Genomic DNA, 27,160 nt, shown 5'->3' with positions numbered 1-27,160 from the left:
AGATGGTGGAGAAGTACCAGGATATGTGTATGATTGTTAACCCAGGTTTGCAGGTAAGGATGAGGGGCGTATCCAAGTATTACACTTGGGTCAAGTTAAGAAGTGTACCGTTTGAGGCGGATGAGGAAGACATACGAGCAACGTTTGAAGAGTATGGAGTAATAGTACATCTAGCAACAGTTGGAAGGTGGTCAGTGGCTATGTATGCTGGCATCCCTGAGTGCTCCTTTACTCTTAAGATGTCTTTGCTCAAATCCATACCGTCATATGTGGTACTGAGCGACTTTAGGACTCAGGTATATGTAACATATGCGGGCCAGAGACGAACATGTCGATTGTGTTGCGCCAATGAACATATGGCTGTGCAGTGTCCTCGAAGATCAACATCTGAGACTAATAGAGCTGGGCAAGGAATGGCGAAGGATAGAGAAATGATGCCCAAGACTTCAGGAGAGCTTCATGGGGCTCGTAAGCCGTGGAGTGAAATAGTGGAGAAAAATCCTGAGGAGTGTTACCGGAAGTGTCTCAGGTTATTGAGACCATAGGAATGGAGGAAGAGGTGGGTCCAGAGGAATTGGGTAAAGGTGTATCGGCTGCTATACACACCGTGTTACAAGGCTTACTGGTTGGTCATAATGAGGAAAGTACTCAAAGTATGGTAAAGGAAGGGGAATCTGTGGAGAAGGGTAGGGTTCATGAGGTAGGTAATGCGGGTAGTAGGGATAAGCAACCTCCGAGGGTTTGTGAGACAGAGGTTGAAGTGCACGGGGAGGGAGGTGAAGGTGAGGACATACACCTAGTTTAAGCATCTCGCAAGAGGGAGGCTGGTGCGTCTGATAGCGATGATGTCCTTACACCTGCCCAAAAACATGGTAAGAAACACTTGGTGAATATGCCAAGAAAAGTCTCAGGGAGGGGGAGGGGCACGGAAAAGGTGAGGCTAGGAAAGGAAATAGTGACAAGTATAGTGGAAAGAAGTATAAAGAAATGCAAGGACACAGGACAATAGGTAAGCCCCAGATAGCATTTTTAAGTGTTTAACATTAAATGTAAATGGCCTAAGGGCCGATGTAAAGGGCAGATGGTTTAGTGAATTTTTGCGGAGATATAGCATACAGGTAATATTTCTACAGGAGCATAATTTTAAGTATGGAAGAGATTTGTTGGTGGATGGGTATAAAGTATATGCAGGGTATACTGGGAAGATTAAGGGAGGTGCAGCTGTGTTAATAGCGGAGGCCAGTCCTTTTCGAATGTTACATTGGGAAGAAGGAGGAAGAGGATGGGAGAGTAGTGAGGGTGGATGGGACATGGGGTGAGGTACGAGTGTGTTTTGTGGGTGTATAAATGCCGGCGGATAGTAATTTATCATATGCGGGGGTTGCCTGTTAATTCATTGTTAGGAGAAGATTGGAATAGTGTGATTCGTAGAAAGGATGTGGAGCCGAGAGGTGCAGGGTGTGTGTTAGGGGTTTTGTGGGATGTTTTAGGGGGAGCTGGGTTGGTGGATGTTTTGCAGGGGGAGGGGTGGAAAGTGGAGCACACTTATGTGCGCAGGGGATGTGTGGCACGATTAGATCGTATTTATGCTTCTCCAGGGATATCGGTTGCTAACTCGGAAATTATGGACTTCGTGTTTTCAGATTATAGAGGGGTGGTGGCGGATGTGGGGTGGGGTGGTTTACCAATGTGTTATCCGAGTTATTGGAAGCTTAATGTGAGCTTGTTAGAGAGGTCGGTGGAAGGTGATAGTTTTGCTGAGTGGTGGGAGAATGAGTGGGCTCATGGGAGGAAGGGGGGTGATATACTTCGATGGTGGGAGGAGTATGGAAAGCCTGGAATACGTGGTTTTTTATATGAGGAAGGGAAGGGAGGTAAGCCCAGTGGGAGACGGAAAACAATATGATGTTCAATGAGGACAAATTCCAAGTACTTCGTTATGGAAAACTGGAGGAGATAATAACTAGAACAGAGCATACTACAAACTCTGGGCATACAATAGAGTGGAAAAATATTGTAAGGGACCTGGGAGTAGTAATGTCTGAGGATCTCACTTTCAAGGATCACAACAGTGCCACGATCACAAGTGCAAAGAAAATGATAGGATGGATAATGAGAACGTTCAAAACGAGAGATGCCAAGCCAATGATGATCCTTTTCAAATAACTTGTTCTCTCTAGGCTGGAATACTGCTGTACATTAACATCCCCGTTCAAAGCAGGTGACATTGCAGATCTAGAGAGTGTCCAGAGAACCTTTACTGCACGTATAAGTTCTTTCAAGCACCTTAACTACTGGGAACGCTTGGAAACACTTGACTTGTACTCGCTGGAATGCAGGAGAGAGAGATATATCATAATCTACACTTGGAAAATCCTGGAAGGAGTGGTCCCGAATCTGCACACAGAAATCACTCCCTACGAAAGTAAAAGACTGAGCAGGCGATGCAAAATACCCCCAATTAAAAGTAGGGGTTCCATTGGTACACTCCAAGCTGGTAACCCCAAAATGGTACTATGAAGTCATCAATTTGGGCATGCCATCGATAAGATAAGATTTCATTCGGATTTTTAACCCCGGAGGGTTAGCCACCCAGGATAACCCAAGAAAGTCAGTGCGTCATCGAGGACTGTCTAACTTATTTCCATTGGGGTCCTTAATCTTGTCCCCCAGGATGCGACCCACACCAGTCGACTAACACCCAGGTACCTATTTGCTGCTAGGTGAACAGGACAACAGGTGTAAGGAAACGTGTCGAAATGTTTCCACCCGCCGGGAATCGAACCCGGGCCCTCCGTGTGTGAAGCAGGAGCTTTAGCCACCAGGCCACCAGGCCACCGGGTTGAGCACAATGCGTAAGTCTCGCATGGAAGAAAATCACAGTAGAAGGTCACCAGGGAAAGTAATCTGGTCGACAACAAGGAAGGAAGCAGTAAAGTCTCTACCTTGGATAGAAAGGTGAGGGAAGTCTGACCTCGGACACACAGGTGAGAACCAGCTACTCCACTAAGGGAGGACACAAGTCGGTTCTACGAGAAGGACATGTCGTAACTGCTTATCCCTAAACAAACTAGACCTGATAATATTGACTTGTGCACCAGAGTCCATGAAAAAATGAACGGGCACATTATGAGCAGATGCTTGCACTATAGGGCCTATGGTTGCATTGGAAGTTATGTGCAAACAAAAAGGTGGATTGTCATCAGAATGTCCCACTTCATCTCCAAAATCATCTATGTCAGAGACGTGTGAAGCAACATCATCAGCAGGATTGTCATTCTCGAGACTGCTTAAGGCTTCAGGAATTGTGAATGGGGATGGCGTACTCATTATCCCATCGTATTCCACTTGAACCTGGTACTAGACCTATCTATATACCTGCGTACAGAATGCCTCATTCACAAGCTGCTGTCACAGAAGAATTGATCAATCAAATGCTTGATGATGGAGTTATTGCACCTAGCAATTCACCTTGGAATGCACCCTTGATCCTAGTGCCTAAGAAGGATGGTACTTGGCGCCCAGTGATTGACTTTAGGAAGTTAAATGCGAAAACTATTCCAGATCGCTTCCCACTCCATGTACTGGGTGATCTTTTACGTAACATCGGAGATAACAAAGTCTTTTCAACCCTGGACTTGTTACAAGGGTTTTGGCAAGTCCCTCTTCACGAGGACAGCCAAGAGCTAACTGCATTCTCCACTCCTACAGGTCATTATCGCTTCCTCCATATTGGCACTGCAGGGCGTGCCGGGCTCACAGGAACTTCCACTACAGGGACAGCATCGTGGAGTTCGACCGCGAGGCAGCTGTCAGGTGTGCCACAGGCAGTGTGTACTCAGTTCCTCAAGCTTCAACATCCGTGCACACGAGGGCCTGGGATCTTCAATCAACTTGGCGTCCACCAGGACGCTGACATGTCCCTAGGGAAGCTCTCCCTCGGGCTGCTAACGAAGTCACTGGCTTCTTGGACCTCTTGGGGAGGGTCGATGGTGCTCGTGCAAGCAGCAGATCCCGGGGCAACTTGCTGCTGTTTGCAATGGCTGTCTGCCGAGGAGAGACAGGCACCTAGCAACATCTGTTGTTGGGGCAATGGATGAATTCCCTGCTATGTTTGTTAACTGCTCATTACTCTGTAATTTGTCTATGATTGTAATCATGTGATAACGTGTTTATCATTCATTACCTTTGAAACTTGTCATGATTTTGACCAGCTCTACCTGGAGCTCATAACCTTTGTAAATTCTCATGATTAATGTGTTTATGATTCATTACCTTTGCAATTATTCATGAGTGTGACCAGCTCTACCTGGAGCTCATTACCTTTGTAACTTGGTCATGATTATGACCAGATCTAGTTCATTACCTTTGTAACTTGCTCAGCTATCAAAACTTTGGAGTCCAGTCCCTGGACCAATTATGTACCTCTGTAATCTTTTGACTACCGCCCACAGGATGGGTATGGGGTGCATAATAAACATATTAAACTAACTGGACGGTAGCGCGAGAGCATATGGATACACAAAAGGCCTAGGAACTAGGCCCCAAAGGGTTAACAGGAATACATATGGATTTATATCTACATATCTATAGTTCACTTATCTGTTACAAGCAAATTTAGGAAATTTGCTTAGTATATCTGGTATCTTATTTTCATTAATAAGATATCTTGACATGTCACATAGGTTATTATACTGTCTGTCTCTGTATTCCTCAATAAGTGGACAATTAAGCACATAGTGTTCAAGAGAGTGACCATATGCCTGATCACATAATTTACATTTAGTTTGATCATCATCTGTGTGTCTCCCAAACTGCCAGAAGTACTTGTAACCAAGCCTAAGCCTGGCCACTACAACATCAGTCAGTCTGTTCACATTGCAAGTTGCTCCATAAACATACTTATCTACGTTCATGTTATCATAGTGGGTTATAGATCTACTCAGGCTTCTAACTGCATTCCTATAACAATCATTTTCATTATTTACTTCTCTCCTAATATTATTCCTAATGCTAGACACAGTTATACCAAAGTTATATTCTACATTCTCCTTCTGGGTACTCTTCTTGGCTAACATATCAACTTTATCATGAAGGAGTAATCCAATGTGTGATGGGATCCATAGCAATTGTACATTAATTCCTTTGTCCCTAATTTTTGAGTATCTATACCTGGCTTCCCCAATGAGCATGTTGTTGGAGTCATTATATGAGTCAAGAGCCTTCAATGATGACATAGAATCAGTAATGATGATAGAGTCAAGCTCAGTGTCATAGGTTAGCTTTAGCGCCATTAGGATTGCAAACAATTCAGTTTGCAGTGTAGACGCCCAGTTGTTAATTCTTATGCCTAACTCAACAAATTTATTATCGTTCTTAACTAGGGAGGTGGCAACAAGAGCAGATGCAGCCCTGCCAGAAGACTCCTGTTTAGATCCATCAGTGTATATAACTTGTGATAACTTATTACTACCGGCTAGGTGAGAAATTTCTTCTTGAGCAGTTGCTCTAACAAGAGATTTAAGGAAGGGATTACTAGCAATGAGCTTCTTGGGAGGGACTTGTAGGTATGTGATATTAAATGAACACATCTTCCATGGAGGGGTGAAATGCTCTTGTTGCCTACAGTGATACAGTTCATGTAGGTTATAAAACTTAATGCAATTGCACGTTTTCACAATCCATTTAGATCTGTGTGTATTTACCTCTAGACACTTGGTAAGATTCACTGTGACAGTGTCTGGTTCGTTTCTCAACATTCTAATACCGAGTACAGTGTTAATTTCAACAATCCTATCACTGATACTAGAAATACCAAGCTCCTTCCTCATGTTAAGAACTTTTGTAGATCTGGGACAGCCAAGAATAATCCTGAGAGCTTCATTTTGCATTAACTCCAAGGGTCGGAGAGAACTTTCTCTAGCTAATATCAACATGGGAGCAGCATAATCAATTAAGGACCTAACATAGGCTATGTACATCATTCTCACGATTCTCACATTAGCACCATAGTTGGGATTGTAGCCAGCAACAGCTTTGAGAGCATTTAGCCTAGCTTTGCATTTCTTGTTTAGTTGTGGTATAGTGGATTTGTTAAAGGGTACATCTACACCAAGATATCTGTAAGTTTTAACGTAGCTAATGATTTCACCCTGCAAATAGATGGGTGGGGGATGTCGTTTGCTTGTTAAGATCTTTGTTTTAGAGGAAGATATTATGAGGCCTAGTCGATTACAAATTGCTTGAACTTCATTAAGAATGGTATTCATCTTCTTATGCCCTGTTGTATGGATCATGATATCATCAGCATAGCTTATAGCTATATGTTTAGGTGAGGCAGGTAGAGCATTTAGGAGAGCATTAATCAGAATATTAAATAGCATGGGACTAAGAACTCCTCCCTGCGGTGTACCTAAAGACATTTCTTTAGAATCACTTCTGAAGCCTTGGTAAAGGACAGAGGATACTCTATTTGACAGGTATCCTATTATCCAGCAGAGTAAGCTACCACCAATATTCATTTTGGCTAGTTCATGTAGTATAACGGTTCTGTTCGCAATATCAAATGCAGATTTTAGATCAAGAAAAGTGGTAAAACTAGTAGAGGTGTGTGCAGTGAGAAAGGTGGAAATACAGTTCTGCACACTTTTACCTTTCATGAACCCATAGAGGTAGGGGGAAAGTTGGTGTCTGATTCTGTAGTACAGTCTGTTAAGCATCATTCTTTCAAAAGTTTTACAAAGACAACTAGTTAAGGAGATCGGCCTAAATGTATCAGGCTGTTGGGGCTTAGGGATAGGCACAATGAGACTATTGGTCCAGGAAGTAGGAAGAACGCCCTCAATGTAACTGAGATTATACAGTGCCAACAAAGGGTTATCAGGCACGTGCCTTAGAGTTCTGAGAATATCATAGGTTATACCATCCTCTCCAGGAGCAGTTGATCGACCTTTGGTTAATGCATTATCTAATTCATACTCGGTAAAGAGGCAATCACTCTCATCAATATTTTGGCTCATAAAATTAATCAGTTTCAACATTTCTTCAGAAGTACTCTCTAAATTTTTTCTAATATGAGATGGAAGGCTTTCATGCCTGGATGTTTTGGACCAGTCATTTATGAGGTCATTTGCTTTTTCAAGAGGAAAGGGATGAGCAACATTGCCAGTCTTTTTCCTGGTTATTTTATTTATACCTTTCCAAGCCAAACTCAAAGGGGTGGACCTATTTAATCCACTAACAAACTGTTCCCATTCCTGTTGCCTAAGTTCTTCCTTTCTATTCCTTGCATTTGTTAGTGCAGCTTGGAACGTTCTGAGCAGGTCTGGGGTTCTACATTCACGGTATGCTTTACCAATCCTCCTAGCTGCATGTGTTAGATTGCGTAGCTGTGGATCATTATAGTATTTACATTGGTTTTTATTGTTATTTATAGTGGAGGGTCTTTGTTTCCTATTCCTGCCCACTTGATCTGTGAGAACACTCTCAATAGTGGTAATTAAATCATCATTAAATTTTTGTGTGCCAATGGGCTCGTAATTCTTATACCATTGATCCAAGTGGTTAATAAAGTTGTCTCTGTGTTCTGGTTTGAGAATAAGTTTCCTCCTTCTGTATTTAGCTCCTTGATTGCTGGAGATGTGATCAAGATTGACAGTTGTTAGTCTTGGGAAGTGATCAGATAGAAGATCATCAACTATGACAGAGTCATGCATCGTATATGATGTATTAAATCCAAGACACAGATCTAGTATGCCACCATATATGTGAGTAGGCTCAGTAGTGCCCACAATTCGAACATTATCATGCTCATTTAGCAATCTCACTAGTTTAGTTCCATTGGTGTTTGTTATAGACCCACCAATATTCTTATGTCTGGCATTAAAATCTCCAAGAATGATGGTAGGTTCACTATTGATGCGATCTGGTAAAGCATCAGGTCGAAGCTGGTTCGCTGGGGCATAGAGATTAAAAATGTTTATGGAAAAATCGCCTGCATATACTTTGACACCATGATACTGCATGTTAACTCGACTCTGCAAGGAAAGGAGTGAATGTGGCAAGTTCTTTCTGACATACATCACACAACAGTTGGTTGACCTTAGGTTATAAGCTGCATATCCAGGCAAGTTTGGTGGAGGTGCTCCATCTTTCAATCTACATTCCTGCAAACAGATGACATCAATATTCTTGGTTGCACTAATATGATGTAAGTCAGGCAACCGCTTCCTGATGGAAGCAATGTTCCATGAAAAGATTTGTAATGTATCCATTGTAGTGAGTTATTACAATCTCTTGCTCATAAGATGGTAAAACTATTATGCTTTGACTACAGTGTGCAGACACTTAAGAGCAAATAGCATAGTTTGTACGTCTTTATCTTCAGGACCTTTATTTTTAAGCATTTTTCGGCATCTTGGCAGCCAGTTAAAAGGCAAGTCTTGAAGGCAAGAGTCATGGGCTTCTTTCTCACAAATTGCTGGAAGCTGAACGGAGATTGCTGCACTTTTGACATCATCACCATGCTCAAGAGCATCATCCTGATTACATATATTTATTAAACTTGTCAGGATCTGTTCAAGATGCTCAATTTTTTTTCTGGAAATTTGTTATAATATGAGGAAGGTCAGGCGAATCCAATGCCTCTCCGGAGGATGGCACTTCTGGGTTAGTGCTTTCTTTAACACCTATCACCTTAACAGGTACCATGGTTACATTAGTGTTCTCTGTTTCATCATTCATTGCAGGTAGGTCCTGTGCATCTGACTCATCTCCAATTTCCAGGGGGGTTACCTGTGTGGTGTCCGTCTGACTGTTGTAGTTGTGTGTATTGGGAGAAATGACAAACTCATCCCCATATTCAGGTGTAGCCATAGGTATCTGTAGTGGCAGACCAGTAGTTCCATATGTGCTAGCAGGGATGGCTAGCTCCTCCACAGCTGGTGTGTGTGATGGCATTCTGGTATCACCAGAATCATTTGCAGTGAGGTGGGGTTCTTGCACACTTTGCAGAGGTTCAGTCTCAGATCTGGCTGTGGTAGACTGGATGGCCTCATCCTCAGTTACCATTAAAGGGTTGTTATCAGGTTTACATCGAAGGTTGTTTGGGTTCTGACTGCAGTCCTTGTGGGAAACTGTAACCCCAACTTCTTTACAGTTAATACACTTAAATTTTTGGCTGTCAGGGCCTACTGTGCATTCTCTAGTGGAATGTTTCCCAGCACACTTACCACACCAAGAATGTAGTATTCCACAGTCTACTGCAACATGGCCATAGTGCTGGCATTTGTAACACCTACGTTTAGGGGGTAGGTACACTTCGATGTTTAGGAAACGTAAACCATGCACCCAGATATTCCGGGGGAGGGGCACAGGACCCACCCAACTGGCAATAATTTGGGATTTTCCTTTAAGTCTTTTAGGCTTGATGATATGCTCACTGAGAGTCAAATGGGATGGGTCCATGCAGTGAGGGTATCCAAAGATTATGATACTGACCCATTTTTGGTAAAGTGGTGAGTGTCTGATGGAGGTCGGAGCAGCTTAATATCCCCATAAGGTGTACTAAGTAGATCATTGATCAGTTCTGCATTCTGTTCCACAAACACAAAGTTGTGTGTGTTTTTCCTAAATTGGATCCTTGAGTTAGGATGCTTGTTTACAGCTTCCATTAGCCATGCACACTTAGCAGGCAGCGGGGTGTTGTCAGGGAAGTTCAGCTTAACACATTCTTCCTTTGAAGAAAGACTTCTTGCAGCCTCTGTGCACCAAGGACGTTTAGTGTCACATTGTGTACGAGTCAAGTGAGTCTGACTACGTCGACGCTCTAGCCCTTTCTCACTTTTTCTCTTTTGTTTACTTTTAAAGGTCTGGAAGCTATCATCATTTCCATCACCTGCAGAAATAGGTTCCTCTATAACAGTTGCCATGTTTGTCAGTGATGATATCTGGTGTAAGACTCACAACACAAGAATTCCTCGCTTATCTTTCCCTTATAGCTTATGCAAGAGCAATTATTCACTACAAAGTCAGAAGTCCAAAATAGATCACAAGACACAAGTGCTCAAGTTCAATGAACACCCCAAAAACACACTCAGAGACCTCTTGTATGTGTGTTAATAATATGGTACATATAATGATATAATGGATGGTACAGGCGAGGTCTTACACCTTATCACAAATTACAAAGATGAAAAGAGAGAGAGAGAGAGACAAAGTAGGTAATATTGAGCATAAAATTAGAATTCTGACATACATCACATTAAACAAGAGGTTCAATTTCAATGATAACTTCCACTTGAGTTAGTTCAGGCTACTGCCACCTAATGTACCTCACTGAAATAATAATATAGCAGGCATCACAATGAATGCTGAAGACAACCTCTTACCCCAACCATAGATTGTAAACAGAATTAATAAAAAAAAACAACTAGGTAATGTTACAATGACAATGAGATAAATCACTCTGGTTGACTTCCTTGGTCCATCCTGGGTAACTCACACGTTACTATGTTATACATGTATGCAAGCATAAGTGTGCAGCTGTAGATAGATGAACCAGTACCTAAACAATCTCACTTACACACGCGTTACTATGTATGACAAGTGTTACCAAGTACACCAAGTGTACACTTTATCACAGCAATGACACTAGGACAAGCAATTTAATTACGTAACCGTATTTAATAGTTCAGTTACACTGAGCAGAGCATGTATTACACTGATTTATCAAATGTAAGGAGTGGCTACACTGAAGCACACTCTGAGCCTTTTAAAGTCTTAATACAGGCTTACAAATGACAATTAACTGTTGGGGAAAGCAGCACTTAACACTTCTAGCACAAGTATGACAGATGAATGTTCACTGTGTACAAGCCAATCACCACAAGCTTACTATGTTTATAAGTGAGCCTCTGGCATGTCCCACTCAAAATGTCAGCACCGCAATGCTCGTCAAATTGTTCTCAAGCCACTACAGGAAACACTCGTATGCCAGCAGCACTGCAGAACGTATACACAGACATGCTGGGCCCTAGGACAGCTATAACTGCAGGCTGCCTTAGCTTGTTCTGGCTAGCTTTTAGTGCTGCCCTCAAGCTTGCTTGACTGTACTCGCCAAGCCCGCACCAACCACCCGGACACCTGCTTGCAGCAGGCAGGCAGGCACACAGGAGACACTCGCAAGATGAGCGGAGTGCGGCACAGAGGACACGGGCACTCAAGCACCCATGTGGTCTGGCAAAAAACCGCCTCTAGACCACAAGCAAATAGAGGCGAATGGCTGAGTTCCAAATCGAGGAAGGAGAAGGGACAAGGAAGGGATATTCACCTCGCTAGACACAGGCAATATGGGTGTAGTGGCCTGCAGGTCGCAGTGCAATTTTCAAGGTCATTCACTGGGCCCACAGTCGTCTCGAGAGTTACCAACATTGTACTACTTGTTAATTACTCCAAACCCACAGCACTTAACACATCTAGCACACGTGTCTTGGAATGACAGACAAATTTTCACTACATAAGAACTAGTTCTCACAACACCGAAGGTGTGGCCGGAACACTGTAGAACGTTCACAAAGGCATTCTGGGATTCAGAACAGATGTAGCCTTGGCCTTCACTGGCTGGCTTGGAGCGCTGTTTGGCCTGGATCAGCTAAACTCGCCCTTATCCCATATGTAGATAATGGCGATGAGTTAAGGGATACCGGTGAATAGGAAAGTCGAGGAAGGGACATTCACCTCACTAGACACACGCAGTATGGGTGTAAGTGGCATGCGGGTCTTATAGTGCCATTTTCAAGGTCACCCAGCAGGCCAGACATTCCTCACTCATTTTAAGCCTACGTAGGTACTGATGGTAGCACAATGTCCTAAGTCAGCGTAATCCACTCATGCAAATAGTTACAACAAATCTGCAGTACTTGCGGAACTCACATATTCGAGTACCAGCGGGGCAGCAAAATACACCTCTACACTCCACGTCGTTGATAGAGGCGAACGGCTGAGTTTAAAGGCGGAGAGAACAGCAGGGGTAACTGAACACGCACATTCGCCTTTCTTCACATAGTCAATATGGGCGAAAGTCTCAGGCAGGTGATGCAGTGCCTCGCTCAAGGTCACAGGCTGAGGCAGACTTCTCAAGAGTTACCAAACACTGCAATACTCATACAGATTGTTACTCACTCCAAACTTGCAGAACTTCTAGCACACGTGTCTTGGAGTGAAAGACGAATTTTCAGTGTGTGGACACCTGGGTTACCAACTCACGTAGGACTGCACACTCATCGTTATTCCTCAGGTTGGTAAAGCGATGAGTTGTGAGTATTTGAGAGGCACGAGTAGCAGTGGACTAGCAAAATTCGCCTCTACACTGTATGTTGATAGAGGCGAAAGGCTGAGGTCAAATGAAAGGCAGAGGGGAAGCAGAGGCCTGTGAGGGCCTTTGCAAAAAGGAAAACTATTTCCAGTGTTTCACTAGGTATATCCTTAGTCACAGCTCGCACATAAGAGTTCTCACAACACTGAAGCTGTCTTCCAACAGTAGGAGTTTTAATGATGACTTATCAGTCGGGAGAAATGGGTAGGCCTGCTAATTAGTAGGTCCAGATCCCCAGCACACGTCTACTCCCCTCAACCACTCAGCCGAGACTGTGACCGACCAAAGTAAAGTAACTGCAGTACAAAATTTTCCAACTCCCAAAACTGGTGATGTCGTAAGATCTTTTGTGGGCTTAGCAGGTTTTTATAGATCTTTCATTGCCAATTTTTTCTTCTATAGCTGCTCCTCTAACGGAGTTGCTTAAGAAAGATGCTCCTTTTGTTTGGACCTTCCGTCAAGAAAGAGCATTCCAAACTCTAAAAGAAAAGCTAACATCTGCTCCAATTTTGAAATTTCCAGATTTTTCTAAGCCCTTCTATCTGACAACTGATGATAGTTCTATAGGCATAGGTGCCTTACTAGCTCAGAAGACTGATGGCAAGGACAACGCAGTTGCATTTGCTAGCCGAGTCCTTACGAAGGCTGAACGTAATTATACAGTAACTGAGCAAGAACCATTAGCAATAGTATGGTCTTTAAAGCACTTTCGAGACATTTATCAGTACTCTGTTCATGTCTTGACAGACCATGCTCCACTGATACCTTTATTCCAGAACAAACAACCTACTGGAAGGTTAGCCAGATGGACCTTGACTATCCAAGAGTTCAATCCCACCTTTGAACACTTACCTGGCAAGTCAAATGTAAACGCAGATGCCTTATCACGACATGTTAGTATAGTAACTGCAGACCCTCCATTTACTGCCGAAGATGTAAAGAATGCTCAACGAGCAGATCCCATGTGGTCTGGTGTGATTCGATTCCTGCTCCAGGAAGATCTTATTCTGACTGTGAAGCCACCAGCACCCATCAGTGACTTTGTCATGAACCAAGAATTACTGTATCGAACAGCCAAGTTGGGTACTCCTAGCAGAAGAGTATACCAGTTAGTAATTCCACAGTCACTAGTGAATGTAGCCTTACAGTTAATTCATGATGTACCAGGTGTTGCGCACCCTCGTATGGATCGTTCAGTAAAACAAGCCAGATTGAAATACTTTGGCCTCGTATGGCAACTGATATTTCTGAGTATGTTAAGGAATGTAGTGTCTGCATGCAACATAAAGGTAATGCTAATGGTCCTAATCCAATCCAAGTGTATCCAACTACTAGCGAACCATGGGAAAGAGTTGCACTAGATTTGTTAACTAATTTCCAAAGTTCCTTCCAAGGCAACAAACATCTTTGTGTTATGGTAGACCATTTTACCAGATATTGTGAGTTAGTTCCTATTGCAGATAAGACTACTGAGACAGTAGCTAAAGCGTTTAAAGAACGCATTATCTGCAGGCATACCACCCCTAAGTCCCTAGTAACAGATAATGGAGGTGAATTCTGTAATGAGATTCTTGAAAATTTGTGTACCTTGTACAAGATCTCTAAATCCACCATTGTTCCTCATCATCCTGCCAGCAATGGGTTAGCGGAACGAGCCACTATCAATCTCAACAGTGAAACTTGGGATGAAGTTATACCTGATGTGCAGTGTGCTATAAGATCTGCTTACAATGTTTCTATAGGTGACACTCCACATTATGCATTGTACGGTGTAGATAAACGTTTGCCTTATGAGTTGCTATATTCTAACCCGAAACCAAATTACAACCCAAATGATTTCATAGCAACTCGTACCAGCCTAGCTCAAAGCGTCTTTAGAAGAATCAGTGAAACACTTCATAAATCAACAGCAGAATTTACAAGAGTCGCAAACACTCGAGCAAAGCCATCCAAAATCAAAGTAGGTTCGAGAGTTATGCTGACTAACTTTAACAAAACGTTTGCAATGCCAAAGCTTGATCAAAAGTTTGTTGGTCCTTATCAAGTAGTTGAACATATCACTGGCAATAAATATAAGGTTAGAGAAATTAGTACTGGTCAGTATAAAGAATCGCATTTAGATCATTTGAAGATAGTATGTGATGATAATGATGTTCCAACCCAGACTGGTGTGACAGACTCTGACAATCCTCCTGATCCTGTACTCTCTACCTCTAATACTCAGTCAGATGATCAACCTGAATGTCGTTATTCCCTACATACACGACAGGTATTGAGAAATACTCAAGTATCATTTGTAACTACCAATTCAGATTTGCCTCAAATACAGCATGCGTTAGCCAGTGCAACAGAGTTTGATCCTCCCAGAGATGACACCCATTCTGCATATGTCAATCTCACCCTAGCAGAGATGGGGATAAATGTAAATAACCTGTTGTTACAAAAAACGCGATTCTAAAAGCTTAGAGATCTCCAGTGAATACTAGAAAGGACTGCCCTTCTAGCATCCAGCCTGTTACTGGGTTTTCGTAACAAGTAGTCAGCATCCTTGTCCAATTATCCATTAAAATTCAGTATTATTCAATAGTGCTTCAGGATTACAACTGGTAGGCTACTAACTAGAGAAATTAAAATTTAATAAATTTATTAAGTCTAGAGGTATATTATCAAATTAAATTAAATTAAATTAATCACAATAATCAAATTAATATCACTTCTCTCGTTTACAGTATTATTGTGCTGAAAGCACATATCTCATTTATAATTCTTAAGTACCGTCTGGTACATTAACATTTAATAAGATATTACAAATATGTACAAGTAAGTATGTATATGTAAGTAAGTGCTCTAAGTAGTTCTGTCTCACGACTCGACTAGACTTAAACAAGTGACCGACAAAGTCCTTACATAAACTAACTTCTTGACCAACTGGCAACCAGAACAGTCTGCTTGAACAACAAAAAGAATGCTAAAGCCCAATAGCAATACAACAAGCAACTGCGACACAGAATCAGGAACAAGGAGATAATATAATGACACTAAGTAGGGACCATCAGCAGATCCTCCACAAAAGTTACAAAACTCCCATACTACTGAATCTAAGTTCAGCATAAGAAAATCCCCGACTGTGATAATACACAGAAACCAGTACAAATTAGTAGGTCAGAAGCTAGAGCTCAGGACCTGAGATGCTCAGAGTGTCTATGAGACACACAACCTCAGTACAACGTCGAAAATCACTAAGTCTATACAAGGTTCTGTGAACAGAGTTCTACAGAACTAACAAGAATAAAGAGACAGACAATCTGTCCGACCACCAAGCGAGTCTAGAGCAGACTGAATACTTCAGACGAGGTGAGGACACCTCCCCTGGATCACGTGATAGCTCCGTGGACAACTGCAGCTCAGAAGCCGGCAGAGTAACGAGCAAGGAGCGATAATTACAGTAGTTAGACAATCAAGACTTGAACTGAGCACATAATATAAATATAAATATAAAGCAATACATTTACGATTTAGCTATTATCGCAAATATAAGCAATATAAAATTAAATGAAAAAGTAAAAATTATATATATACATAATAAGCATTGCAATCCATTCAGGGGTTGCAACACCCCCCCCCCCAACACGACAGACGGTCGCACTAGGAGTTGCATTAATGTCTTTCATTATTACTGATTACTCAGGTTACATTACTAACAAGATAATATAAAAATTAATCAGAGTCACTCTCGTGCCAAGCACCTCTACAATTTCACAGCGTCCGTCACTAGGATATGCCCCTAGTACTAGGGCAGTACACAGTATCGTATCTCTGCATACTCGAGGTTATGTACATCAGTGTAGAGACAGGATAGTGTAGATGAGCAGGGCACTTTGAGGCTCGATCATAGTAGAGGAGACTGCATTCCACTCTTAAGTAGTGGTTGTGGAATGCTATGCAGTATAGACATCTGAGTATGAAACAGCTTAAGGTGTGTAGTGAGGGGGGGGGTCTGCGGCAGTACAGTGTTGTGTCACACGCAGTAACATTGCCCACCCCACACTACCCACTCAACACTCAGCTTATGTCTTCTCCTCACACAAGAATACTGTGAATATATAAATATAATAATTAGACATGACATGAGTATACATAGTTAATATGGGCTGGAGGGATTACGTTACTTTACTGAATTTGACATGGCAAGTAACAAAAGGTATTTGGGCATAAAATTACGTTAATTTAATGTAACTGATAATTATTAAGGACGTGACAGAGCATCAGCAATTACATTACAATGACCACTTATGTGTTTTATACTAATAGAATAAGGTTGGATTCTGAGAGAACACCTCATGATCCTAGCATTCTTACTCTTCATATTGTTAATATAAGTGAGTGGATTGTGGTCTGAAAAAACGTTAATTTTAAATGGGGAAGTGCCCAAATACACGTCAAAATGTTCCAAGGACACCACAAGAGCTAGAGCCTCTTTCTCAATAGTGGCATAATTTTTCTGGTGTCGTTTAAGTTTAGATGAAATGTAACATATAGGATGGAGAATATCAGTGGGTGTTGACTGTTGGAGCAGCACAGCACCCACTGCATAGCCACTCGCATCTATATGTAAAAAGAAGGGAAGATTGAAATTAGGACTTTTCAACACAGGAGCAGAGGATAGCAAGCGCTTCAACCTTTTGAACGAGTCTGAACAATCTCTAGTCCAGGTGAACTGAGCTTTGCTACTAGTAAGCTCAGTGAGAGGAGCTGCGATCTGAGAAAAGTTTGGACAGAACCTGCGATAAAATCCTGCCATACCCAGGAATCTCTGTACTCCCTTCCTATCCTGTGGCACTGGAAATTCAGAAATTGCACGAACCTTAGCCTCAATAGGAGCAACCTCACCTTGGCCGATACAAAAGCCTAGATAGGTAATCTTGGCTTGACCAAAACTACATTTAGCTAAGTTAACAGTGAAGTTGTAGTGCGCCAGTCTCTCAAACAATGCTTTGAGACGCGTCAAGTGCTGTTCCCACTCGTCACTGCACACCACTAAGTCGTCAAGGTAGGCTTCTACTCCTAAGTTGTGGGTCAACTCGTTCATTATACGTTGGAATGAAGAAGCCGCGTTACATAGGCCGAAGGGGGTGACGATGTAGTAAACAATCCATCTTGAACAGTAAAAGCAGATATTTCTTGAGCACGTTCAGTAAGCGGGACTTGATAATAGCCTCGTAAGAGATCTAAACGGCTGACATACTGGGCTCCTGACACACGGTCAATAAGGTCGTCAATGCGAGGTAGAGGATAACCATCAGGCAAGGTGACAGAGTTCACTTTCCTGTAATCAGTGCACATCCTGAAACTACCGTCAGGTTTAGGCACTAAAATACAGGGAGATGCCCATGGACTTTTACTGCGCTCAATAAGTCCGTGAGATAACAGAAAATCAACCTTTTCTCTCAAGGCTTTATGCTTCGTTGGACTCATCCTATATGGTGATTGCTTAATGGGTGATGCTCCCTGTACATCAACGTCATGTACACCTAGAGTACAACGTTTAGGAACATCACTGAACAATTCAGGGAAATGCAAAATCATGTTTTTAATATCACCAGCTTTATCAATTCCAAGGTTACTAAGAAAATCGTCTAGTGATTGTAGTCACTGAATTTTCTAAACGAACCTCTATACCTCTAGAGATGTCAGGTAGACTGACATTTTCTTCCTCTGTCCTAGGAAGAATAGAAGTAGTAGGTAGAGGACTAGCGTAGTATGTCTTAAGCTGGTTAACATGGTACACATGATTAGATTTCTTTTTCCCTGGCGTACGTACCAAATAATTTACGTCGCTAAGCTTTTTCACTACTTCCAGGGGACCATCATACCTGGCTTGTAGAGCATGACCTGGTACTAATTTCCTAGCCATCACCTTATCTCCTGCTTTAAAAGAGCGAGAGACAGCACACTTGTCATAATGTTGCTTCATTCTAGCTTGGGCTGAAACTAGGTTTTTCGAAGCTAGCTCTCTAGCAGCTGTCAAATGTTGCTGCATTAATGAAGGTGAAGTACTCAATGATGGATTTGATTTTCCTGTCCACACGTCTTTCAACACTGCGAGAGGACCACGCACTTGGTGTCCGAATATTAATTCAAACGGACTAAACCCGAGACTTTCTTGCTCACTTTCTCTCATAGCGAACAGAAAAATGTTCACAATAAGCTCTCATCATGGACTTCAGTGTCTGATGAAATCTCTCTAGAGCACCTTGTGACTGTGGATGATAACTGGTTGAAAGTACAGACTTTATTCCTAGGTGGGATAATGCTTCTCGAAAGATCTTAGAAGTGAAGTTAGATCCCTGATCTGATTGTATCTCTCGTGGCAATCCAACCTGGGAGAAAAATTTCATCAACGCTCTCACAATAGCACGAGCATTAATTTTTCTCATAGGAATAGCTTCGGGATAGCGTGTTGCAGCGTCCATAATAGTAAATAAGTATTGGTTTCCTAGTTTGGTTCTAGGCAAAGGACCAACACAATCAATAATAAGACGTGAGAATGGTTCACCATGCACGGTGATAGGAATGAGAGGTGCAGGTGGAGGTGTGTGCGCTGGCTTGCCTGTCACTTGACACACGTGGCAACGTCGCACATGGTCAGCTACGGTTTCCTTCATCTTTGGCCAAGTAAAATGTTTTGCCAGTTTACCGAGTGTCTTCTTGACACCCAAATGTCCTCCTATGGGACTATTGTGAGCAAAATCAATGGCTTGTTCTCGAAATGTAACTGGTAACATTACGAGATGCTTGACTGTGGTGGAAACACTATCAGCCGACAACTTACATGTATTTTTCTCCATCAGTACACCGTTACTATAATAGTAACAATGATCGAGATCCTTTGCTTCACTCTCAGTAACTGCTATATCTCTCAGTCTTTCCAGTGACTGATCAACAAACTGATCCTTCATTAAATCATCATGAGTAAGAAATTTAACGTCAGTTGTGTCTTGACTAGGTTGATGACTGGGGGGAGTCAGTGTTAATGATCCTGGGCGCAGAGCGTCACTAAACAACATATTCAACCCCAAATCATTGTCATCAACTAACTCAACAGGAGACAAGGATGGTTGTTGTATCTTTGACATAGCTCTAGTAATTGCGCTGAGAGGAAATAAAATAGGTTTCTCTCTACAAGCTTCAATGGCATAATTATCATCAGTGTTATTATCAATCACAAGTGGTTCCTTACATATACCACCATGAAGGATATCGTTCCCTATCAACAAGTCCACTGACCTGATGGGAAATACACCACTGAAATATAACCTGTATAATAGCTTGTTTAAATATAAACTTTGTGAAGAGGTACTTTTATAACAGCCCCTCCATAGGCTTCTAACAATACATCTATCTTGCAATAGGTATCATCAGTTATGGGCAGTACATCTTCTCTTAATAACGTGAGATAACTACCAGTGTCTCTGAAAGTAATTATCTCATTTAGATGTGATTTGTCAAATCCTATTCTACCTCTTGAAAAGTAAGAACTCATCGCTGAACGAATCTTTTCGTCAGATACACTTTATGACGCTAGTCATCTGTCCTGAGTAACATTATCTAAAACAGTAGGATCAGAGGTATTACTAAGATTTTGGTGCCTTTGTTGCTCGGAAGAGGATACGACTTTTGTGGGGGCGCCAGCCGCATGACTGTCTCTCGCATCTCTTTCTAACTTAAAGCAATACTCTCTAGCATGTCCTTTTCTGTTACAATAGGTACATTTAACTTTCTTCTTCTCGATATCAGATTTCTGTCTAGCCACAGAGACAGATTCAGGATTGTGAGTTTTCCTGGTAATGGTACGAGAAGTTACAGTAGCAGGTACATCAGGCCGGCAATGAGCAGCTGATTTAGGTTGCCAACTTCTAGGACAATCTTTAGAGTGTTTTAGTACGTACAAGTTTGTGAGAAATCTCGTAATTGTCTGCTAATGCTGCAGTTTCCAGAATATCCGAGGTAGTATGATCGATCAGATATTCTTGTATGTCAGCAGACATACAGTTGTTAAACTCTTCATGTAGTAACAATTGAACAAGGCTGTCGTAGTTGTTACACTTGGCAGCTCTAGACCATCTCTCAAAAGCAACTTTTTTCTCACAAGCAAATTCTACACAAGTTTGATCTTGTCGTCATTGTAACGTACGAAATGCTCTTTGATAACTTACAGGTAACAAGTTATATGACTCTAGAATAGTTTGTTTGACAGCATCATAACTAATGTACTTGGCAAATGGTAAAGCAGCAGTACAAGTTTGAGCTCTTCCTGTCAAAGCTGTATGCAACAATGTTGCCCAGTGCTTACGTGGCCAGTTCATAGCCCAAGCCAGGTTCTCAAACACATCAAAATAGGTGTCTAAGTCACTTTCAAAAAACTTAGGAACCATTGATGCAGCTTTCTGCACATTAAATGGGTCCTGTGATCTATCAGTCTGTTGTCTTCCCAGACGAACATTTTCTCTTTGGAAATCTTCTTCGTTCAATTTCCTCTGTGCCTCTATTTGTGCAGTCTGCAACATAATGAGGCGTTCCAACCTCTCAAACTGTTCCTGAGAGATAGGACCAGTGGGTAATGGAGGAGCAAGGAATCTAACGTGGTCTGGACGGTCCATAGGTCGGGCACCTTGACCAGGCATCTCTAGAGAGTCTAGATCTGGTCTGGGATAAGTATATACAGATGTAGCATACACTGTACTAGTATGTGGCAGCGTCATCCTTTCAGCTACACTCTGTACTATTGTGTCAGTGAGGCGGGAAGGTGTGAGCGGAGGTTCACTAGGCTCAGACATTTCTGCCTTAGTTGCTCTTTCCTCTACGTCATCAAATAGAGTCATACCTCCTAATTGTGACATTAGGCTTTCTGAATCTGAATCATAATCAGACATCTCTGTATGAGCAGGAAACAATATATCTTTAATTAACGCTCTGACAGTTTCTGCGGTGTAATTCCTGTTATACGTGACACTGAGATATTTGGCTACTCGCCAACACGTCTCCAGTTTTAATGTACTTAACTCAGACAAAGTCAGATTATCAATTAACTGTTTTACTTTGGCATACATCACGAAAATAATTGTACTACGAGAGAGTGATTATGGGAAACTATAATCCTAATAAGAATTTTAGTGTTGGATATCTTAGAGTTAGAACTCATAAACAGTATTTCCATCTCCTTGGATCAAGAGACTCAGTCAGGTACATACATCCACCTGGTATATTGTACAAGACTAAACTCAAAGTCTTCAGATTAGGAAAGTACTCAAAGTGTTTGATCATAGAGTTACTAGTATGTCAAACTGGACAATTTCTCCAACACCTTGGATCAAGAGCCTCCCAGACAGGCCCCCCATTTGTTACAAAAAACGCAATTCTAAAAGCTTAGAGATCTCCAGTGAATACTAGAAAGGACTGCCCTTCTAGCATCCAGCCTGTTACTGGGTTTTCGTAACAAGTAGTCAGTATCCTTGTCCAATTATCCCTTAAAATTCAGTATTATTCAATAGTGCTTCAGGATTACAACTGGTAGGCTACTAACTAGAGAAATTAAAATTTAATAAATTTGTTAAGTCTAGAGGTATATTATCAAATTAAATTAAATTAAATTAATCACAATAATCAAAATAATATCACTTCTCTCATTTACAGTATTATTGTGCTGAAAGCACATATCTCATTTATAATTCTTAAGTACCGTCTGGTACATTAACATTTAATAAGATATTACAAATATGTACAAGTATGTATATGTAAGTAAGTGCTCTAAGTAGTTCTCTGTCTCACGACTCGACTAGACTTAAACAAGTGACCGACAAAGTCCTTACATAAACTAACTTCTTGACTGACTGGCAACCAGAACAGTCTGCTTGAACAACAAAAAGAATGCTAAAGCCCAATAGCAATACAACAAGCAACTGCGACACAGAATCAGGAACAAGGAGATAATATAACGACACTAAGTAGGGACCATCAGCAGATCCTCCACAAAAGTTACAAAACTCCCATACTACTGAATCTAAGTTCAGCATAAGAAAATCCCCGACTGTGATAATACACAGAAACCAGTACAAATTAGTAGGTCAGAAGCTAGAGCTCAGGACCTGAGATGCTCAGAGTGTCTATGAGACACACAACCTCAGTACAACGTCGAAAATCACTAAGTCTATACAAGGTTCTGTGAACAGAGTTCTACAGAACTAACAAGAATAATGAGACAGACAATCTGTCCGACCACCAAGCGAGTCTAGAGCAGACTGAATACTTCAGACGAGGTGAGGACACCCCCCCCCTCGATCACATGATAGCTCTGTGGACAACTGCAGCTCAGAAGCCAGCAGAGTAACGAGCAAGGAGCGATAATTACAGTAGTTAGACAATCAAGACTTGAACTGAGCACATATGTTACATCCTACCTAACAAAGGAAACTTCGTCAAATAACAATATAAAGCAATACATTTACGATTTAGCTATTATCGGAAATATAAGCAATATAAAATTAAATGAAAAAGTAATAATTATATATATACATAATAAGCATTGCAATCCATTCAGGGGTTGCAACACCTGTATAGATGAAAAATTACAGTATCAACTTATCAGTATTCAAGAATTTTTGTTTGTGTTCACGTTCTCTCCGAATTCTGAGAGTTAACAGTCTAGATTTGAGTGCACCGAATCTGCCTTTCTGTTAAACACTTCTTTCTTTGTATATATTTCTTCCTCAGAATCCGTAGATCACATGAATACAGATCAATCGATCAAATTTTTTTTATCACTTCTATTGTGCAATCCCAATGTTGAGTTCATTCGATGAGTTGTGCTATATCATACCTTGTAATGCGTTACAGTTTCATTACAGTTTCAATTACGTAAGTTTCCATTCCAATATTCTCCTTATGTTATAATGTTCAATTGTTGTGTACTTTGACATTGTATAGAATCAGCCCAAGCCATACGCCTGCCATCTTTAGTTTGTATTAGCTGTATGTCGGGACAACATATGTTAGCGTCGCCGAGCTCTCAGTAGTACCAGTTACCAGTAACCAGTTACCAGTAGATGACTCACTACCGTCTGTGTGAATCACTGACTGTTATTCATGTTGCTGCTGACCATAGCATATTTTTTGAATGCCGTTCACCTGCTAGGCACTGGTGGGTCAGTCTGAGATAGAGAGCAGAGAGAGGCAGGTTGGCTGATGGTGCATCACATACTTTCCATTATAATTATACGTACAAACCAGCCTACATGAGTATTTTTACCCCATCCACGTTGTCAAACCCACATGACAAAGTGTCCGAGGCCCAAGACTGTTCAACAGCCTCCCACCAAGCTTAAGTATCATGTATGCTCATGTTTTTGAAATTTTGTGGTTTCCAGTGTTACGTTCTATTGTGTTGATGATGGCAATTAGCCAGGCTTCTAGGTGTAGATAGCCTGTACTGTCTGCACAGACAGCCTATGCTGTCTGCCAGCTTAGTTCATATTTTGCGGCACTCAGGTGCTGCCCTCTAGGCTTGCCCAGGTCAGTGGGATGCTGGCCCCACTCGCGTGCATTCAGCAGCCTAGAGTCAGACAACCAGTCTACTCCCTCTCTCCCTCGTGGGCATGGCCCTCCCGGGCCATGGGCACAAACACACAAGCCTGTGTGCCCCCCATGACTTTGCAAATAAAGTAAGAAGCCTCCGAAGACGTTTATCATTGAAACCCGCTCTGCAAGAGTCACCAAATAAACCATTTATAAATGGTGGGAAGCGGTGGTCGCAGCAAGCTGTGTTAGCCTGGAGAGAGGAAGGAAATAGTATGAAGTCATCTTCACTTCATCACCCTACACAAGAAACATCCGTCTCTCAACGAGTTATCCTGATGTCATGTCTGCACGTTTCAGCATCCAGGCACAGGTACAAGCAGGATTTGGCCGAAATTTGCCGAATTTCTTCGAGAATTGTAAGTGGCGTCCCAGTGACCCCATGCAACAGCGTCCCATGCTGTTTCTCAAGTCACGTGCTCAGCTTCACTTGCATGTTCTGCTGTTGTTGTTCAGCTCAGCACAGCTGTTTCAGCAAGCCAGAGGTGAGGTTTGTGGTGATTTCTGAAATTATTTACAAACATTGTCTCTACGTCCACAGCAGGACTCGAACCTGCTAACTCTGTATCAGAGTCCACAGTACTTTACCACGGAGCTAGACCCAAGATAAGTATGGGCGCTTAGCCGAAGCTAAGCGATGTTACCCAATACCCCCTGGCACCAAGCTCGTTTTGAAAGTTATTTCATCGAATCCTGCCACATGCAGTGGACAACGAAAGAGATTTGAAATGCTTAACAATTCGCAAACGGGCGAAATTATTTACATTGTCTCTACGCAGTACTGTGAACTCTGATACAGAGTTAGCAGGTTAGAGTCCTGCTGTGGACGTAGAGACAATGTTTGTAAATAATTTCTCCCGTTTGCGAATTGTTAAATATAATGTATATATATGTCGTGCCGAATATGTAAAACTGGTCAATTAGCAAGAACTCATTTGAAATTAAGTCCTTTCTAAAATTTTCTCTTATGCGTTTAAAGATATATTTTTTTCATTAATGTTGATGTAAAATTTATAATTTTGCACCAAAAGGAACTCAGAAAACTTACCTAACCTTATTATAACAAGAACAATTTATTTTAGCCTAACCCAACTTAATATATTTTAGATTGTTTACAATAATTTAATACTAAACAAACAAAGTGAAATATATTTTTTTCGTTAGGTTCAGAATGATTTTGGCGAAATTATTGCATACACAAATTTTCACTTGTCCTATATGGTAAGATGAGCGTTGCTATTTAAGCCAAGATCGTAAGTTCTGCCTATTCGGCAGGACATATATATATATATATATATATATATATATATATATATATATATATATATATATATATATATATATATATATATATATATATATATATATATATATATATATATATATATATATATATATATACATACATACATATATATATATATATATATATATATATATATATATATATATATATATATACATATATATATATATATATATATATATATATATATATATATATATATATATATATATATATATATATATATATATATATATATATATATATATATATATATACAATAGTATCGCACTTAAAATAATAATTCCCTCAATATTCTAAGGTTCATTATTCACTGTTGATTGCACTGTACAGAGACTGACTCTGGTACATGTAAGTTACTTATACTATCTCAAACAGTGAGGCTCTCACTGTACTCTTACTATTTTCTTTACTAACATCTGTTATCAACAGAATAAACGACTGACCATGGTAAATCTGTAAGAGATCGTTTATTATTAAGAATTGGAAGGAGTTGAGGTGTTGTTTTAATTTATGGAAACCTTTGTTGTACTTCACCATTATATAAGAAAGTTACACTGAATTACTTACCTGTAATTCTTTTGAAGGGATTGTAATGATTCTTCGCTAAAGCCGCTCCGCCAAATGCAAATGATTTATTAGAAGTTAATATAAAGAACGTTATAATGATTATTTCTTCAATGATAAGACAGTACTGACGCAAGCGCATCAAGGACGAGACTAATATATCTAGTGGCTGCGCCACGAAACTAGCCTTGCTTCCCTTACCAACCAATCAGCATGTGCTAAACTCTTCCTCACCAAAAAGACTCATTCTCATTGGTTCGCCTGGTTACCACGCAACCCACCACTTTATTACAGTGTAGTATCATACACATACGTCTAGCTGTAGTTGCAGGCAGTCTCAGTACTCACTTGTATAATCAATGTGTTACTATAAGAAGCTGTAACGCACTTTCCTGCCTGCATTTTCTCTCACAATATGAAATGTTGCTTAATGTTCTGCAACATCATATTATATTTACAGCCTAATATAATGCATATCGATTACACGACCTTCATGTAAGTATATTTTCACTTAAATATTGAGTTGGATGTATAATTTAAGGAATGGCATCTGTGACTGACAGTCAGACCTGGTGACTTATTTTCTCATCATTCTATACAGCGTCGCACAGTTACAAAAAGTAGAGTGATTTAAATTAATTAACAAAGTAACATGTGTAGATTACCAAGGGTAACCCAAGTCAGACGAAGTGACTTAACTTTACTAGTCACTGCGATATTATTAAGAGCCGAGATATACAGTAGAATTCAGTCAGGAATTTAACCTTTAAAATTAAAATAAGTAAATAACTCAACTGCGTGAGTCAGTTACAATAACATGAGGTGCAACAGAAGCTAAGTTTATATAAACATCAGAGGAAAGCACTCATCTCTACCTTCCTTAACTCTACTAAAACTGGGTTTGATATATTCAGACAATGCATCCACTCTTCTATTACTGTATAATAAAATGTTGAGTCCTGACCACACTACAGGAACTACAAAACTGTGTTAACAATACTGGCGTTGGTTCCTAACCATGAAAAAATTCACAGCAAGATATTCTGAACTTTGTGAGTAATGTTATAGACATCATTTAACTTTAGTAGCTTCACTCTGTCTTCAACATTGTAAACTTTTTTCTTCCCTAATATTATCTTATTCATTATATTGCTACATTATTCGCCACTAAATCACAGCAATACATTATCAGTACTCATTCTTCATTGTATTAAGTCCACATGTTAGTGATGAATTCAAAACAATTTACTTATGACTGAACAAGTCATTTTATCACTAAAATA

General features: G+C 40.8%; 1 protein-coding gene across 2 annotated transcripts in view; it reads right to left on the bottom strand.

Annotated features, from left to right (window-relative positions):
• Window positions 1–26,018, bottom strand: part of LOC128689181 (phenazine biosynthesis-like domain-containing protein 1) — a 129,374-nt gene extending 103,356 nt beyond the window's left edge. For both annotated transcript variants that reach the window (XM_070087369.1, XM_070087370.1), the window contains exon 1: window positions 25,881–26,018. The gene's annotated coding sequence lies outside the window, so the exon portion shown is untranslated. The remainder of the gene's footprint in view (window positions 1–25,880) is intronic.
• Window positions 26,019–27,160: the final 1,142 nt, after the last annotated feature.

The sequence above is a fragment of the Cherax quadricarinatus genome, chromosome 21 (assembly GCF_038502225.1).
Source record: "Cherax quadricarinatus isolate ZL_2023a chromosome 21, ASM3850222v1, whole genome shotgun sequence".
NCBI classification, from domain to species: domain Eukaryota; kingdom Metazoa; phylum Arthropoda; class Malacostraca; order Decapoda; family Parastacidae; genus Cherax; species Cherax quadricarinatus.
This window is presented reverse-complemented; position numbering and strand designations above follow the sequence as displayed.